The 20,107-nt window shown below is 39.6% G+C and overlaps 1 protein-coding gene across 2 annotated transcripts in view; it reads right to left on the reverse strand.

The window, feature by feature from the left end:
* The window catches only part of LOC147180527 (3',5'-cyclic-AMP phosphodiesterase 4C-like), a 72,726-nt gene that overhangs the window by 45,633 nt on the left and 6,986 nt on the right, over positions 1-20,107 (reverse strand). The gene's annotated exons all lie outside the window — the stretch shown is intronic.

The following is a 20,107-nucleotide window of genomic DNA, read 5'->3' on the forward strand; positions in this document are numbered from 1 at the left end:
CAGGTGATGTCATCTTCAAATCAACAGCAAGTGGATTTTTTTTTTTTTAAAGGTATTAATTGTAACAAGAAAAATAATAAAGTTAACAAATTCATTCTGGACAAAATATGAACTTTTTACTGCTGAAAATGCCGCAATGAGTGAAGTATCCCTTTAAAGAATGAATAACACCATCTGCTCTACCATAGCATTCTTTCAAATATTTCCAAAGCCTTGCTTTAATCACATGGCAACAAAATCAAATTGCCGTAAGGGAATCCAACATTTGAGAAAAAAAAAAAAAAGTGTATCAACACATTTGTCGTTACTTTGCTGATGCCAACCTAGCACAAAAGACGCTTGACCAGAGAGAGGACCCCAAACAGGGGTTAGCTTAGTGCTAGCTAGCTGTTACAACAGACACAACAAGGACGGATTTAAAGCTACCAAAAGCAAAAAAATTATTTGGGTTTTGCCGTTGGCCAGTAAACAGTATGAGGAATCGTTGAGGTTAAAGCCACACTTTCTAAAAAAAAAAAAGACCACTAGATGTCGCAATAGCATAGAATGCAGCCGAAACGCATGCATTTAGAAGCGCGCGCACTACGGTGGCTCAGAGAGACCACGCTCTGCAAGCCTGCAACCAATTTTTATTTTGCGTGAGCAAACGAGCATCTCGGCGAACGACGGCGACTTGACAGCTGGTTTGAAGTCTGACGATTATTTTTAGTTAGTTTTAGTTTTTTATTTTGGTCCTCAAAACTAATTTTGACCTCCAGCAAACTTTCTGAGCAGTCGGGGTACTTTTTTTTTCTCCCCGACCTCGCAAGTGCAATTTCCAAATTCAACGGGACGTTCCCATACACACTTCCTGGAAAAGTCCGACTTCCGACCATCCTCGAATGCAGCATTAGTCAGAGTCATAAGCTGGAGTGGCTAACAAAATTGGAATGTTCTCATTATTTGGACTATAACTCAGCAGCTGCTTCAGGAGGGCGATGAAGCTTAAACCCGTGCCAACCTCAAGTTGAAGCTTTTGATGCTAAACAACTTGAAGTCAGTACAGGTAAAGTTTTATCATCCCGTTTGGAACATGGTGGAGCAACATAGTCACAGGCAGGGACGCACACTAAAAGGAGCCACGCAATCACCTTTAATTAATCCCGATGTTTATTTACATTCCATATAATTATGTTACTATTTTTTTTTTGTAAAAAGTATTTTTTATTCAAAAGTTACTAGAGTGGCTAAGCAATGAATTAAGCTCATATCTCAAGGCACCACTGTACGTAAAAAAAAGTATTTGGCCAAAATCCAATAGGAAGTCTATGGGAAACTGGTCAAATACTTTGCCCCATCGTAAATATGTTTTATGACATTTTGTTTGCTGCTGCTGTGCCGTGACATTTCTAATGTAAAATGTGTGAAACATGATTTTAAATGAAAGTAAAAAGGGTTTGCATGTAAATTTATTCCAACAAAAACAAATCTTACTAGCCTTTGACAATCGCTGGCACACATTACGGGCCAGCAGCAAACCAGATGATTTCCCACTTTTTCATGAGCGTGCGTCACCGGGGTGGAAGAGAGCGGACGTTTGAAGCAAGACAGACGCCAAATGTTTGCTTCTGCTCAGGATCATCCCGTCAAACACTTGAAATGGAGGCTGAGGTGATGAGGCGAGGTGAGCGACTGAAGGCGCATCCTTTGTTGCCCCTGACCCCCCCCCAAAAAGTCCTGGCTCGTCAAAGCCAGGGCGTCCATTATTACAAAGGGGCCTCATGACATCATATGTTGGCCACACATAGGCAGGGCCGGGCATTCCTGGATAACGAGCTCTTTTCAAGCATGTAAGAAGCACTGTCAGACGAAATCATGTTTGTTTACCGACATTCATTCATTCATTCATTCCATGACCAAGGTCGCGATTCAATTTACCCAAATCAAAAAATTAAAAATAAACAAGGTGCTGCCAATCAGGGGATACCAGAAGCTCGCTACTTAAATGTGAAATGAACACATTTGCCAAGATTTATTGCCAAGAGGCATTGTTGGTACAAACTTCCTAACTTTCTTATGCAGTGTACATTAACAGCCGTCTGTCACATATAACTGCAATACTTTTACATGCTACAATGTTACACAATAATGACATCTAGTGGAAACAATTCAAAACTGCTGAGGCATCAAAATGGCGCACAGAGTAATATTGACTCTCATGACAGCTGTAAGGAAGCGTGAAGCCAAGCTGACTTATTAGACTCCCCAAAACAAGCATTTCTACTGAATTAATTTAAGCAAGCCTTTCCTGTCAAAAGAGCCATTTTAGGCCAAATTAATAGCAAAAAAAAAATCTGTCTGGAGCCGCAAAACATTTGAATATTGTGGTGTTCGTTAGTCTCATGCTAATTAGAGCTGCACCAGAATACATAAATATGCAGCATCCAGTGCTTTGAGATTTATTTTCTTCTACCTTTTGCTTTCTATTTTGGGATTTGTTTTTTTCATACATTTTTAGACTTTTCTGACATTCTGTGAAATTTCTGGCATTTTAGGCAATTTTATGGCCATCTCATTTTCTGCTTCTCTTCCTTTTTTGGACATTTTACGGCTATTTTCATTATTTTATTTAAATCTGACTTTTTTGGCGATTCAAAAGATATTTTTCTGGTGGCCTTCTGCCTTTCTTACGTTTTTGGACATGTTATGGTTACTTTTTGGACATTTTTTATTTTCTGCCTTTCGTATTTAATTCTTTGACATTTGGCAATTTCAGGGACATTTTATGGTAATTTCTGCTTTTCCTTTTGAGATATTTTTTGGTAATTTTAAAAACGTATTTATTGACCCTTTATCTCTCTTTTTTTCTGAGAACTTAAAAATTTGGACTGGCATTTTTGGAATATTTAATTATTCATGTTTTTTATCTAAATTGCTAATTCATTTGAATAAAAATAATAATAATAATTAAAAAGCTTAAACTTAAAACCACCCAACTCATTTCTACTTTATTTTATGTGTTTATTTTTAAGAGATTCACAGGAAAGGGACTAAAGAGCCACATGTAGCTCCAGGGCCGCAAGTTGCAACCCCTGATTTAGACAATTAAAGCTCCGTTGTACAAATGCTGATCATACTGCACGTCGTGATGTGTAAACAAAGCAACCACAGCAGGTGTCAGCATCGGGCTGAGGGTTATATTTGTCTCTGCTACGTGAAACGTCACGCGCTGACTGTCGTAAAAGGTGTCGTAAAAGGCTATCGGCGTGTCAGCTGTTATTACGACAGTCGACAGTGAGATTTTTTGGCCTCGTCTGACTTGGTGATTGGCTGAAGGACGGACTTGGAGGCACACAATGTAAAGTAATTGTTTACCTTAAAACAATCGGAATGGAATCAGATTGCCCCCCCCCCCCCCCCCAAAAAGGCATGACATATCCTGTCAAATTAAATATATACATATTGGACATTTTTGCCCAGTCCATGTCATCGCTGTGAAGTGTTGCGTGCATTAACTTTAATTAACTGGATATGATGTCATCAAGTATTGCATTTAGATGGCACTCCCGAAACCATCTCATGTTTCATATTCTTCATTTGAGAAAGGGCTGGAAAAAAGACATTTCTTGCGGGACTGACTGTAGAGCATTCCCACATTCATATGCCCATGCATAATATGAATGGATGGAGTGGCAAAAACTTGAATTTTAGAATCTATCATATAGAAAACGAAGTATTTGACACAAAGCATACCTGACTGTGGATGGCTTCTTTTTTTATTAGCTGGATTGCAATATTCAGAATATACTATATCAAGTATTATATATTTAATTAATAATTTTCTCAATTAATTAATCGCAGTTTTCGATAATCAACCGTGATAATCACATTGTTGTACATCTATTTTCTACGACGCCTGTCGTATATATTAACTTGTAAAATCATCAAATAGAAAGTACACATATTTAGATTCACAGAAAGTTCTAATCGGTTTGATTGATCCTTGAAAATACGTGCCTTCTCCATGTTCCCCATGGGGGGTAATATGCTATTTGAATTTGGCTTTGCAAAGTGCACAAATGACTTTACATTTCTCTTACCAGTGTCAAGCAAATAAACTGAAAGTAAAACGACCGTTTTTGTTTAGTTTCGTTATCGTCTAGCCTAACCCTCACCATTTCTTTCAAGCCTCAGGAGTAAATAAAACTGTTAACTCAGCACTTTAGAATATTTTAAATAAATTCAACTAATCTCCAAAGATAATGCTTTAACTTTTAGAGCCCTATATATATATATATATATATATATATATATATATATATATACACACACACACACACAAACACCAACATTTATCATTTAAATAAGAGCATGTAACTCCACAAATTGCATAATATAGATTTAGAACCTATTCTATTTAAGAAAGAGTATTCAATCTGGGGGGGGGGGGGGGGGGGGGGGGCAAAAGTGCTACATGTAAGAGAGGCCATTGTTGCTGTGTATCAGCCCAAGGCATAACATAGTCAGCTCCCCCCTCTAGTGGCTACAAGCAGCAGTCATCTGACACTGTTGCATCAGAGCCCAGTGTACCGAGATAAAAATGTTCCTTTCTGAAATACACGTTTGTTGTACAAAGGCCTGTTTTTCGCCGCCCACTTATAGAATATTACAAAGGTAGTAGCTGTTGTCGGAACAAGCTGTCCCGCCCGCAGGAGAGGTGTTGCTGGTGTATTTGAACTATGTTGGAGCTGTCACGGGCTGCTGCTGCCACCCCCCCCCCTCCCCTCCCCTCCTCCCCCCCGGGGATCGATGAAGCTCTCCAGGCGATTGGGGGAAATCAGTCATGCTGAAACTATAGAGTACAGCAGTGACGCACAGAGCGGCCACACAGGCCTTATTGACAAATATGTGTGTGCGTTCGGGTAAGGGGGTGCAGCGTGAACAGACCTCCGACATTGACACTATTGCCCTCTACTTGCATGGCCTCACTTGACATGTTTGTTTTGCTCAAAAATGAGTTTGATCTTAACTCGTTTCTGACCCTCCACTCTTTGTCCAATTCACAAATTAATTGTTCTTCCCTTTTGACCCTCGACAACAGCCACCGAACCAACTAACACCCCCCCCCCCCCCCAAATTTTACGTTACAACCTCCATTATCTATCACATCCACATCCTCTCTATCGCCGTTTCTCCACCCCGTCGTCTGTGCGTTGAACCTCTTTGTCTAAATTATCTCACTTTTGCAGTCAGTCAACTTTTTTGCACGAGAGAGAGAGACACACACACACACACACACACACACACACACACACACACACACACACACACACAGAAAGAAAGCAAGAAGGAAAGAAAGAGAGAGAGACAGCGAGCAAAGGGGGAGAGAGTGTTAGGGAGTGCAAGAGCGTGTGAGAGAGAGAGAAAGAAAAAAGAAAGAAAGAAAGGGAAAGAGACAGACAGAAAGAAAGAGTGAGAAGGAAGGAAGGAAGAAAGAGAGAAAGAAAGAAAAAAAAGAAAGGGGAAGAGAGGGGGAAATAGAAGGGTGAGAAAGAAAGAAAGAGAAAGACAGACAGAAAGAAAGAAAGAAAGAAAGAGTGAGAAGGAAGGAAGGAAGAAAGAGAGAAAGAAAGAAAAAATAAAGTGGAAATGAGAAAATGAAAGAAAGAAAGAAACAAGCAAACAAAGAAAGGGTATAGGAGAGAGGTGAAAGAGAAGGGGGAAGACCAAGCAAAGGAAAGAAAAAGAAAGAAAGAAAGAAAGAAAGAAAGAAAGAAAGAAAGAAAGCAAGAAGGAAGGAAGAAAGAAAGAAAGAAAGGAAAAGAGTGTAGGAGAGATGTAGAAGGGGAAGACCAAGAGAAAGAAAGAAAAATTAAGAGAAAAGAGTGAAAGAGAGGATGAGAGAAAGGGGGAAAGGGAGAAAGAAAGGAAGAAGGAAAGAAAGAAGAAAGAAAGGAGGAGAGAGGGTTAAGACAGACGGACAGAGCGTGTGAAAGAGAGCGCGCGCGCGCGAATGAATGGTGTCCTGGTACTCTTGGTACTTTTCCGAATACAGCCGTCTCTGTTGTGAGATGGAGCACAACACACTTCTTTGTGATGCGCATAACACATTTTCACAACTAATTTAGGGACACCTGCTAACTTTTCGTGTATGAGTAAGAAAAAAAAAAAAATCCAAAATAAAACGTGTACATTTGCTTCCTGACAACTCCGATAAAATTCGGACTCCCGCGGAACGCCTGTCCGATCCGCCAGAAATCCTGCTTTTAACGCACGAGTATGATTGGAAAAGGTTACGACTACTGACACCAACAATCAAAAGCTTTGGACAAAAAAACTCCTTTTCCTGGGCAAGAACGCAGAAGATTGGTCATGTTTAGTCTCAGGCAGATCTCAAGACAATAGAAAAGCTGTGAAGGGAGCTGAAGCTTCAACTTTCGAAGCCGGGAACGGTGAAGGATTTCGAGAGTTTGGCCAAAATTTTACAAGTGGGCACGTCAATGCACTTCCGGTATTCACACGCAGCGCGCAAAAGTCCGGAAATCCGTCGTTATCTCAGACCGTCGCTGTGAGATTTTAATTGCGCTTCCTTCATCACTTCATTCAATTTTGACACAAAACTAGTTTACGATTACGACTCCGTGTTTCAAAATGACCACGGACGCACTCACACATCTCATAAATCAATCCCCATTTCCTCCGCAATTGTGACCGTGACATTCTCCCTATTACCACAACCACTAAAAAAAAAAAACATAACATGTGTAATTCATGGGATCAGATCATCATTTCTCTCACGTTACAAATATATACTGTATGATGCCTTACAGTTCCAGTGAAGGATATTTTTGTTCGAACCAGGAAGTTGTCTTCCTGTTCTTACCTAAGAGGATAAAAGGTTTGTTCTGCTCACTTCGCTGTAGCTTGCAATCTCATGCTTTGATCTTCTCATATGATTCCAACAGGCTGGAGGAGATTTGATGACACTCTCGATCGAGCACATGCCTTATGCCCAGAGTGCAGAAAGGTTTTGCAGAACACTTGCAAGGAGGCGGTCTGCAAACAGCTCATGGGCCAGGGGTGTCAAACTCATATGATGTGAGGGGCCGCATGCAGGGGAATATATGACCAAGTGGGCCGGATCGGTAAAATAATGGTATATGACAGGGGTGGGAATCTTTTCAATGTCTCACGATTCGATTCAGATTTTTGGGCCTGCGATTCGATTCAGAATCAAATTTCGATTAGGAACGATTTTTGATTCGAAATGATTTGATTGACAATGATTTTTGCTTCAATCAAGAAATGTGCAAGGAATTGTAATGATCGACTCCAGTCTGACTCGCTAATGCTAATTAGCGTGCTACTCGCGGCACTTTTATCACTTAAAAGAACGGCTCCACTGCAAAACAACAACTTTTATTGGAATAACTTGATCGTGACTTTTTCCTTCTACTCTCTAATGTGGCTACAACTTAACAGTGTATCAGACGGTGTGGAACCGCACTGCCCCTCAGTGGCCAAATCGGGTACAACATGAACAGCGCTCCAAATAAAGGCACACACAGACAAAGGCGAGACTAAAATAATTTAAATAAAATTGATTTTGGGACATTTGAAATCTATTCTGAATCGTACTAAATGAAAATCTCGATTCTTATGAGAATCGATTTTTTGGCACACCCCTAGTATATAACTTGAAAACAATTGTCGTCAATTATACGCAGATTACGAAGCTCAACTATAATCATATTGTTCCCAAAAATAACACGTTAATCTACATGTTTTGCATATATATTGTTCCCACAATGCATTGGGTGGCGCAGTTAATGAAGTTATAAGGACATTAATCCTTGTCATATGTGTTTGTGTTACCAGTAATTGAATGTGTGTCATATTTAACACGTTTATGTCGGTCTATGTTTTTTAAAAACATAAATAGACAAACCGTAACTTTTAAGTTGTGTGTAAAATATAAATGACATCCAGGACGATTCCGTGTACAAGTTGCATTGCTCGGTTGAGGACTGCTTGTGAAATTAAGAATTAGCTGGCTGATTAATTGATCCGATAAAATTAAAAAAAATTACTTTACAAAATCGTCTCGCAGGCCGGATTAAACCCCTTTACGGGCCTAATCCGGCCAGCGGGTCGTATGTTTGACACCCATGTTTTAGACATTCTCTATATCTGATGCTGAGAGAAAGTAAAAACCCTCTTCTATTTTGACTCGCACGAGTTGAAATTTGAAGATATTCTGGCCGTTTAACTCATTCAGCGCCTTTGACGTCTAAAGCCGTCAATGGCACCGAACGAGTCATTTGATGCTTTGAATCTACAATAGTCCCAGATTGAAGACTGAACTGGTGTAGCGTTTTGGGTTAGTCCTCTAATGAGACCCAAACTGTCCTTGACCACATTATGATCATCATGTCGTGCCTAACAGACATCAAGATTGGCTCTTGTCCATAGACCCCAAGGAGGAACGTCAGCGGACAGAGACATTGATCCGCATTGCTTCCCCGAGGCCTTCGGCGCCATCACAGCAGCCACCAACAACTTTCCCCACAGTACCAAACCAATCGTTGGCAGACACGGCATTAGAGAAGGTGCGCAATAGTTTGAGATTTGATATTGGCGGAACCTCAAGGTCGCGGTAGAGTTGACAGAACGCTAAGATCCGGACGGCAAAATCTTTGTCAGCATAACATTGAAAACAACATAAATAACGCCGCGCCGGCGTCGCCGTCTCGGTCGTCGCAAAACTGCCAACCGAGAATGGATACGTACCCGATGCACGAGTGCCTGCGGGTTGAAAAGCTGCCGTGCGTCTTCCGTTGGAAGCGAGAGTCTTTGTTCATCATTTTGTTGCGAGGTTGAAAAACAGCCAGTTGAAACAGGAATCGTCAAACGTGCGGGAGAAAACGAGTCTGCGGTAAACTCCGTCAGGATTTGAGCCGATTGCTACGTGAACTCGGGCCTTTGCGAGTCCCTATTGGTATTTCCTAGGGTTGCTGCAAGCGCTTTGCTTCCATCTTCATGCAGAATCAGCGGATCGGAGCGCATCGAGGTGGAAATTCAATTTATGATCCAACTCCCGAGTCCGGCATTACGTTCGAGTCCACTCGTTTTCACGCAAAGGGAGGCGGCAGGCATGTTTCAGTACATGCCTAAAAAGGCAAAAAGTGCCGGCCGGTCGAGACCTCGCATCACGGAGCTTTAGCGTCTTGTCCCGGAAAAAGTTCAGGGGCCAAACCAAAACAAGTGTGAAACCAAGGAAAATACTGACTTAACTAATTGTTCCGTTCAGCTGATTACTCAACTGATTTTAGGTCTGTTTGACTCCCAAGACTCAGCAGAAAAGCAAAACCAAATCGATTTCCTTCATGAAAAGTCCCGGAACATTTTTGTCTTCAAAAAAAGCGCTCCAACAACCTTGATATCAAAGAGTTTCCTTTCACCGCACAGGTTGTGTAGAATTCAAAAAACAAAACAAAAACAAAAAAAGCTGAAAAGAGCATTTATGCTCCCATCAGATGCTCCCCTGTAGTGGACCGTCCCGCGTAGTCTTGGTCGTCTGCTCCCTCTTCTATTCTCTCTTGAGAGTGGTGGGATCGAACTTGGGCTTGTGACAACAAACAACACGATCTCCCCCGAGAGCGAGAGACAGAGAGCGAGAGAAGCTGCAGTGGGCGAGGAGGGGTGGGGGGGGGGGGGGGCGGGGGGTTCGACCAATTGAGAGAGGAAGTCCCAATGAGAGAGGACGGGGACCGAGAGGGGGCAGAGACTTTGACGGGCATTGCGGGAGAAAAGTTGAGCCGCACTGTCAAATATAGCACTGTTGAAAAAAAATGTTTTTAAAAAGTCAGCACGTCCCAATAGGTTTTCCCTTTTCGTGTGAGCAACCTGCCTCCAAGCCAGCAGTAATAACAGTGCACTGGTCAATCAATACTTCAATATTGCATCTGTGTGGACCTTTTTTTTTTTTTAAGTTGTTTCAGTCCTCTTTAATATTGAACTCTCCTCCCATGCAATCCTATGCTCTGATTGGACAGCACAATATCCCCTTCAGTCAAACAAATATATGAACATGCAACCACAATGCATGTTTTGTAGTAAGTAAAGCACGGGACTTTAGCGAGGGCGACTGCAGTCGACAAAAAGGTCAACATTGCTAAAACAATGTCAGCCAAAATACACAAACTGCTCAACGTTGTGCCTTTTTTGCTGGCAAGTTAATTCTCAACCCACTGGATGTGGTTTTGTGTTAAAAGGACTTTTTCAAATGCACCAATGCGGAATCACGAGATATTCACACTGTCTATAAATATATTTAAAAAAAACGCAAATTTGCCACTTTATAAAGTCGCAAATTTACGAGTTTTTTTCTCGCAAATCTGCTACTATATAAAGCCGCAATTAGTATTATTATTATTTTTTAACTTACGAGAAATACACGTAGCGTACTACTCGACTGTTTGTGCCAATACTTTTCGGTCGGGTTTCCAAATAAGGAGATAGTAATTGCTTTAGCATATTAACCATATCATGTTAAGCATTCGCTCTTTGAACTGTTGTGTACGGCCACTGGTCAGCGACGAAGACGCCTCGCTTTGTGAAGGTTCACACCCGGACGATCAAGCATTTAAGTGAAGTTGTTAAAATGTATATTTACGTGTACATTTATGTTTCCAGAATTATTATTTACGCGTTCATACATTTTGGTATTTTTTTGTACAAGTATCAAAGTTGATGTGTCGAATCTGCTGCTCTCCGTCATTCACTTGCATTTACCTAAAGTATGCTAGCTTCTGATTGGTTAGTGTTAGTCAGCTGATAGGGGATCAGGAAGTGTTGTCGCACTGGCTGCGGTGAATGATGCGTAATTTAATCTGCCACTTTATAAAGTGGCAAATTTCCAAGAAAAAAACTAAATTTGCGAGTTTATAAAGTGGCAAATTTGTTTTCTCTGGAATATTGCCCCTGCCTTCTAAAAAATATATATTTATATGCCCTAATAAGCCGTCGTATTCTTTTGGTTGATTTGTTGCTTGTTTTCTCACTGAACACAATTTTCGGTGGCTCTTGAAAGATCAGTCAAAATGCTCTAAAACTTCGCTTTGAAAACGGCTACGGCTGCCAAGACCAAATTTGCTTCAAAATTCTTTATTTACGATGGTCAGAAGAAATCCACCCATTTTAATCCATGTCAGGAGGGCGGCCATTTTGCTACTTGCTCTCAACTGAAAATGACATCACAGTGCCTAAGGGCTCCGGTAACGACCAATCACGGCTCAGCTTGCTCATGTCAAATGACCAAACTCAGAAAACAGGTGGATTTTGCCGCTTAATTCATATTCCACAAATGCAATATGAATATGAACATTTTTTTTTAAATTATATATACTTCCCTATTTTCTTTATTTATTTTTTCTCGCAATTCTGCCACTATATAAAGTGGCAAATTTGCGAGAAAAAAACTTGTAAATTTGAGAGTTTATAAAGTGGCAAATTTACAAGTTTTTTTCTCAGAATATTGCCCCCGCCCTCTAAAAAATATATATTTATACGTGGCCCTAACACGCTGTCGTAACACTACATAAAATTACATAAAAAGCATTAACACGTGCTAAGCTTATTTGGAAAAAATTATTGGCAATTATCGATCTAGCAAAAAAAAAATTAAAATAAATAATTGACCCTTTGACTTCAGTGTGAGTTTGGATACGTCCTGTGCAGTGACGGTTTCCGGCATGCGCATCATATGAGGCGGCACAGGGCAACGTCCACTCCCACTAAACTCCCCATCCCCCAAAACACACCCCATCCCCCTACACCGCCAAATGCAATGTGCGTGAAATTCCATTGTGTAATGCCTGAAAGAGATAGAAGTTAATAAAACCTCACTTGAGGTCACCCATGGAATGTTTCAATGGCCTCAATCCCATAACTGCAACGAAAAAATGGAGGTGCAGATTTAATAAAATTTTACATGAAGATTTTCAACACTTTTGAACAATTGAGCCATTAAACTATGAATTGTGGTGATTGCATCAATAAAATCAGGAGTGTTGTCTTTTGACCTTGCTATATATAATGCTACAAGCTGAATACTAAATAACATTAACAAGATTTGGAGCTCATCGTAGGAAGACCTTAATATACACTGTAGCAAAACAACACAAATTTGGGGTGGTTTTGTGCAAGAAAATTGAAACAACACAGAAAGTTGGGTCAAAATCCAACGAGCGGGTCGGTCCCATTTTTGATGAAAAACTGGTTTATTTTTGCCCCATTAAGTTTTGGCAGCAACCTTTCCTGTCAAAAGAGCCATTTTAAGCAAAATAAATCACCAAAAATGTGTCTGGAGCCGCAAAACCTTTAAGGATTGTGATGAAGGGTACAGAGTGTTACTCTACTGAGGGCCCAAGAGTTCATTAGAGTTGCACCAACACAAAAATATGCAGCATCCAATACTTCCACATTCATTTTCTTCTACCTTTCGCCTTTAATTTTTGGATTTTTTGTGTGTGTGTAATTTTTCATACTTCTGCCTTTCTCTAAAATTTATGACATTTTTGGCAATTTTATTGTGCCTATATTTTTTGCATGTTTTTTCTGCCATTTTTCCCAGCAAATTTATGACAATTTTGGCAATTTTGTGGACATTTTATGGTAATTTTCACAATTTTCTTTTATTGTAGAAAATGTAGTTACTTTTCAAACGTTTTATTTTCTGCCTTATTTAATATACAAATTATCTGACTTTTGGGGGCAATTTGAAAAATACTTAATGGTAATTCTCTGCCTATCTTTTGTTTTTGGACATTTAAGGTTACTTTTTGAACATTTTCCTTTCTGCCTTTTTTATTCAATTCTCTGACCTTTTTGGCAATTTCAAGGACAGTTTACGGTAAATTTCTGCTGTTCCTCTTACTTTTTGGACATTTTATGATCACTTTTTGGATATTTTTAGGTCATTTTTTCTTAATTTTTTTTATCTTTTTCTTTTTGTGACAACTTAAAAATTTGGACCCTGACATTTTTTTGAATATTTAATTATTCCTTTTTTTATCTAATCATTAATGAATTAAGAATATTTTATCTCAAAAATACAAATAAATATGTAAAAAGGAGAGGGGCTAAAGACCCACATGTTGCAGACCCCTGATTTAGATAAATATATTTAGAAATGTGAAACATAGTAATGGAAAATGGTAGCGGCTGTGAAAATATTAGGGATGGGAATCTTTGAATGTCTCACGATTCGATTTGATTCAGATTTTTATAGATGTGCAAGGAATTGTAATGGTTTACTCCAGTCTGACTCGCTAATTAGCGCGCTACTCGCGGCACTTTTATCACTCAAAAGACCGTCTCCACACTGAAAAAAAAAAACTTTTATTGGAATAACTTGATCGTGACTTTTTCCTTCTACTCTCTAATGTGGCTGCAACTTAACAGTGTATCAGACCGCGTGGAACCACACTGCCCCTCAGTGGCCAAATCGGGTACAACATGAACAGCGCTCCCAATAAAGGCACACACAAACAAAGGGAAGACAGTATAAAATAATTCAAATAAAAACGATTTTGGGACATTTAAAATCGTTTCTGAATCGTACTAAATGAGAATCGCCATTCTTATGAGAATCAATTTTTTGGGCACACCCCGAGAAAATATAGTTACAATTTTGGTGCTAAATCAGTCATTTGTGGTGTGTTATAACGCAACTTGTCATTGCTCCAAACAGCCACATTTAATTTTCAGTGGAACGTACACATATTCAATGATCGGAAAATCCTTTACCCCTGACGAAACAGCCAAAGGGAGAGTTTGGAATTTACCATTAAGAGAAAGAGCAAAAAAAGTGAAACATTTTCATGAGAAAGACCATTTGATGGGTTATGTCGAGTGGAAAAAAGGCTTTTAATCAACTTGGACATTGAGTGAAAATAAAGTGGCGGGTACGTTCTAAAATTGTGCTCCCCGCGACATTCATTTTCCACTGGATCCTCTCTTTGTTTAATTTATCCTCCTTACCAGCCATCCTGCAATAACTTTTCTTCCTCAATTCAGCTGTGACATTAGGAGACATTCCACATACTCTTGCGGATGACTACTTAGGAGAACCGGTCAATTGAAATGCTGCGGCTTGATGTAGCATTTCCAGAGTGAACCTTGAAATCGTGTTCCTCTTAAACCTCCTGTGTAATATTTTAATTTTCTGCGGGCACTAAAATCTAGGAATATGCTTGGCTGAATATTTACAATAAATGCCATACAAGAGACGCCTTCACTTTTTACGAGAAGCGAATTTGAGCTTTCTCTGAGACTCTGGTTTCTTTTACTTCATTGTAATAAAAATAAGGAAGCGTTTTACAGCACTAGGGCTTTCGTCACAGCCTTTAATTTGTCTTTTTTTTTCAGTTAGGTGGCTGTACATGTTGGAGAAGGGTAATCATTGACAAAGAGGGAGGAGGCGTGTACATTTCCTTAAAGGCTTTCTAAAGGCGCCTTAACACATTTGGTGTAAAAGCACGCTTCCCTTAAAAGTGGAAATAAATGCTTCATCTATCCTTCCTTCCTTTCCTCAGTCTCTCCTTTGGTCTCTTGAGGTCTCCCTAATTTGTTGGAATTTAGATGTTTCTGGGGTTGGTGAAAGACTCTGGTTGGTAACCCGGTGGGTAGTAGGTAATTTCTTTGATCCTTCCTCGGGTCTCCTGACAACCTCACGACTCTAGCTGGATTCTGAAGTATTCGGTTTAGGTGAACGGTATGGGATTTTTAATAGGTTTTAGGTGAACTAATGAGTACACACTCACACGCACGCACACATGCACACACAAAATAAAAAATAAATTAAAAAAGAGCAATGACGACGACATGTCAAATCGGTAAAATACTGAGCTCTAAAGAAAAAATAATAATAATAAAAAAAAAATAATAATAAAAATAAATAAAAGTGGAAATAAATGTACAATTTCGTAAAAACACAGTCTGAACATATATACTGAACATCAAGCGGTTGCGTTCAATTAGCAACCAAGTGATCACATGACTCTTGCTTTAATAGTGTTGACCCAGCGAATGTTTAATCTGCATTCAAATCCTCAACGGGGACTCATAAAAGCCGAGTTAACAGGCACAAACGCTTGAGAGTTTGCCGACAGCCAACACAGCTGTGTTCTGAGTGTCCATGCCAAATAACGCCCAAAGATAAGGTCATATGAAAAGCAGCGGCAAGAAGAAGCAAAGTACACTACTGTACTCAGATAAAAAAAAACCTGAGCCAAGGCTAGTTGGCTCTATAGTTTAAAAAACTATATTCAACCGATTATAAGGACAAGATACTGAATATTCACACCGATAAAATTTATGTTTATTTTGCAAAGATGAGGACACTAATTTGTTGAAGATTTGAAGACGGGAAGTAAGGAAGGAATTCGTTCCCATTCTCACTTGATGTCCAACTTCAGTTGATTAACTGTCCGGTGTCTCTATTGTTGTATTTTGCGGCAGGTCTGGACTGCTGGCAGACCAGTTTAGTACTTGCACTCTTTTACTATGAAGCCTGCAAAACGTAAGTGGCTTGGCATTGTCTTGTTTGAAGTAAGCAGGGACATCCCTGACAAAGACGTTGCTTGGATGGCAGCATATGATGCTCCAAAATCTGCAAATCTTTTATCATTAATGCTGCCTTCACAGAAAGTCCAAGTTACCCATACTACGGATGCTGGCTTTTTAACTTTGCGCCGACAACATTTCTGATGGTCCTTTTCCTCTTTGGCCCGGAGGACACGATGTCAGTGATTTGGACTCGTCAGACCGCATCATTGAACAAATTTTCAGATTTTTCAAAATGAAGATTTTCTTTTTAATCTTGAACAATAGAATTAAAAAAAAAAAAAAAGTTCAAGGTTCTCAGCACATCTTAAAAAGTTAAATGGAAACTTGAGTAAAGTAAAATAAGTAAATACCTTAGCTCGCTATAGTTTTCTCAAGTCGATATTTTTTTCTCCAAAATTAAAAAATACCTTTGTTTTCATGTTGAGCAAAAACAGAAGGTTCAGAAGGTTCCCAGGGTCAGCAGCAACTCTTATAAAGTTAACAAAATTTTTTAACAAATAGTTCCCTGAGATCAAAATGGTTTTAGATTGACCTTTTATCAACCGTCACATTATTAACTCATTCACTGCCGTTGACGGTTATAAACGTCAAAAAATAATTGTAACTATTTCTATTAGTTTAAGTTTTTCTACTTTTGTTAACAACAGTATGAAAACCTAGATTTTTTTGATTGTACATTTAGAACATATAAAATTTGTGATCAATCGTGAGTTAACTACTGAAGGAATTATTATTTTTTTTTTACTTCAGTAGTTAACTCACAATTAATCACAAATTTTATATATTCTAAATAAATTTTTTAAATTGTAATTAATCGCATGACTTCACTAGTTAACTCACGATAAATCACAAATTTTACTTTTACTTTAATTACTTACTTATTTATTATACTCTTGTTAGCAAAAGTGGGAAAAAAATTTAAACTAATAGAAATAGTTCAAATATTTTTTTTTATGTTTACAGCCATCAATGGCAGTGAATGAGTAAAAAAAAAAAAAACAGATATTCACCAAAATGCCCAATATCAGCGCCGATTATCGGTCTATCCCAGTGGTGTAGTCCAGGGTATATGCGGGTATACGGAGTATACCCACTTTTTTTCCCCACTCAATATTGAGTATACCCACTTCTAACTTCGAATCTGTTCAGCTGCGATATGGTCCAAACTGGGTTTCTATTTAAGTCCACTTTTAATGAAAACAAAAAAAAATTATCAGGCTACGTAGTGAAGGTTTGTTTTCCAGCCACGTGGACGTTGTGCGTCTGACGTATATAAAGCATTTACCCAACAGAGTGGAACAACAAACAGCTGATCCGGCGACAGCAGGAGATGTCGCGTGTTTACAAAGGTGAGCCCGGTCAAGTAGACAAAGCTTCGGAAAAACATTCACACCTTAAGGAAATGAAGCACTAAAACCGACAGCTGGCGCAAACACACAATGAAGTCCAAACCAGATACAACACAAATGCGCAAAAAAGCAAGATAGATGCAAATGGTCTGATGATGTGAATTGCGAATTCCTTGAGCGCCGCGGGACTCGATAATCCAGTAGCCCAAAATAAATGAACGAGAGCAGCTGGGAAGAGAGACTAGCGACGCAACGTAGCCCCGCGACAACCTGCACGACAAACCGGCAGAAGGTAGCAACACAAGCCTGTCAGAAAATACTTTGGGACATTTCACTCAAGACACTTGAGATCTGGACTAAGAAGACCAAAAACGAGCTCATGTCTTTCAAAAGTAGACTACCTGGGCGTGTGTGCCAAGGTGAAGCGGCGCCTCTGGAGGTTGATGCTTCGGGCCATCATCATCTTTCTGAAGAGCATCGGGGAACCGCGAGGAGAGCCACGTGGGGAATCCCTGGGGGAGTTCTTCGGGGACCGGCTCGGAGATCCCGTCCTCGTCCTCGGTACCAGCTGAATGATCGGCAGTCTCTGTCGTCTTGGTCCGTGAGACCCCTGAACTTCGACCTGCTCTTCTTCAGAGCTCTCGGAGCAGAAATCACTCATGGCTATTTCTCCGTGATGGCGCGAGGAACTTTTCCTTGATTCTTACATCAATTGTGGTGACGTAACCACATGGTCCGAATTTCGGTGGAGCCAGTCCCTCTGGAAGATGGAACCCTCGTCCCTTCCCTGAAGGAGCGCGGTTGCATCAGCAGAGTTGATGTACTCTGTGCCTCCCTCCCACTCGGAGGCTTTGTTGACATTACAGCTAAGCCGTCCCCTTTCTCCAACTAAATATGGACGTCTGATTTACAGGGGAGCAGGATCAGGACAGATCTCGTCCATGTTCGGTCCCTCGACCTCCCCACTTTCCTTCAATCCCAAAATAGCTGCTCTTCAACATGACAACTGCGCTACAAAACGACTTCCTCTTTTAAATCGAAGCGCGCAGCTGTTGCTCGGCCTGTCGACTGCATTTGCATACACCGGATTTTTGTCCGACTCCGGATGGTACGATTTGTCGGGGAAATTGCCTGTTTTCACACAGACGGCCTTTCACATGCTCCGAGATTACCGAGAGGAGTCACATGAAGCTCCTCTGACCAGAACAGCGAGCGAGCATGGGTTGCTGTCACGATGGCGCTCTCTATCTGTGACCAGGGGCAACATCATCTTCAAACCCCGCAACCCGAGCCATTTGTTTATTGCTGGGGAGCAAGCAAGGGAACCTCATGTGATTACCGATTCGCGGCTAAATCCAGTATCTGTGCAGTGAAATCACCTAAGGAGCTGAAACATCTGACACAAGGCTCGACTGATGGGCAACAGCTTGGAGAGAGCAAAAAAAGAAAGAAAAATAACGGAATTATGGATTCACGCTTTTTTCATTTTTATTACAAATCTCATGGCATAAAACCGGGAAAAAAAAGTAGATAAACAGGTTAATTCGTTCACTACCAGCATTTTCAAAGTAGGACCATAAAGCAGTAAGCAGGAGTTTTTAGAGTAGAAAAAAATCGATTCGGCAAAATATCGCAATATTACAGCACGCAATTCTCAAATCTCAAAAGAAATTCTCAAGCAAAACAGTAACTTGTGACAATTCAAACTTAAAAAAAAAAAAAGTGTGAGAATGTGTTTTTGATGGTAATTACTAGGGATGCACAGAAATGAATTTTTGGGGCCAAAAGCGAAAAAGAAAAATGCTTGGCCAAAACTGAAACGCTGAAAAAAAAAAAAAATCGCCAATTTTTACTATTATTGCATTTATTATAATTACTTACAATTAAAATGTTATGATAAAATATTTATTTAGCACTGGCATTTTAACTCCTTCACTGGCATTGAAAGCTATAGACTTTTAAAAAATCATTTTAACTAGTTCTATTAGTTTAACTTTTTTTTTTTTTTTTAAACGTGCTTATATAAAGTATATATGTCAGTAGGGGTGTGAATTGCCTAGTACCTGGCGATTCGATTCGTATCACGATTCATAGGTCACGATTCGATTCCATGTCGATTAATCCCGATACGAATCTATAAATTGATTATTGCGATTTTTTTAAAACTCAAATTTAGAAAATACTAATCAGTAAACTTGTACGTGTACACTGTAAGATTTGTATGAAAATTCAGGTTGCAGTCTGTTTCATGTTTGAACAGCACGAAAATAAAATATTAAGGCTTAATGTTCCATTAATTTAGCATTCTTCCATGCTTAATGTGTAAACCCTAACCCTAAGTAAAACGTTTTGTTGAATATTCCCAGAAAAAAATGTATGTTTAAAAATCGATTCGGCCGCATATTGAATCGATTCGAGAATTGCGCGCTGTAATATCGCGATATATTGCACAATCGATTTTTTCTAACACCCCTATATGTCAGTAGGTGCGTTTCCATTACAGCTTTCCGCAAAAATAAAAGCAATATTGTACAATAAGTACAATTTCGACGGTGTTTCCAGTGAAAAGCGTTTCGCTTCTGAGGCGCAATTCTCGTAATGCCGTATGTCGCTCGATTGCTCGTCGCCGGGGGCAACGGCCATTTCTCACGGAACGCGCGTTGAACGGCGGCATTTTTGGCTCCATAACTGAATCGCTTTGTGCTTAAAAAGACTTGTTATCCCCTCCGGAGGCAGCTCCGACACGAAAGCGAGTGGCCCCGTACTTCCTACTTCCGGAAAGGTCACATGACTACAGGTTGCGCAATGTTACACAATTAACTTGTAAAATGTCATATGACCCACACAGTGTGATCCGTAACAAACAGTTGCTATGAAACAATTGGAAATGTTTTGGGATCTCTTTCATAAGTCATCAAATAAAACAAGAAGTTGTGTTTCTTGCTTTGATACTCCTTTATTTCATCATGATTCCCTTTTTTTTTTTTTAAATATATTTATTTATTTTTTAATTTTTTAATTTTTTTTATTGCCAAGGTGTGCAAATCTAAGTGACTGTGTTCTTGGAACACATTCAGAACAAATGTACGTTCTCTTCCTTCTACCATTTCTTAGTAAACCGAGGGTGATAGTTCTTGGTTTATGTGTCA

The sequence above is a fragment of the Leptonotus elevatus genome, chromosome 1 (assembly GCF_054856555.1).
Source record: "Leptonotus elevatus isolate MCC_2025b chromosome 1, RoL_Lele_1.0, whole genome shotgun sequence".
Taxonomy (NCBI): Eukaryota; Metazoa; Chordata; class Actinopteri; order Syngnathiformes; family Syngnathidae; genus Leptonotus; species Leptonotus elevatus.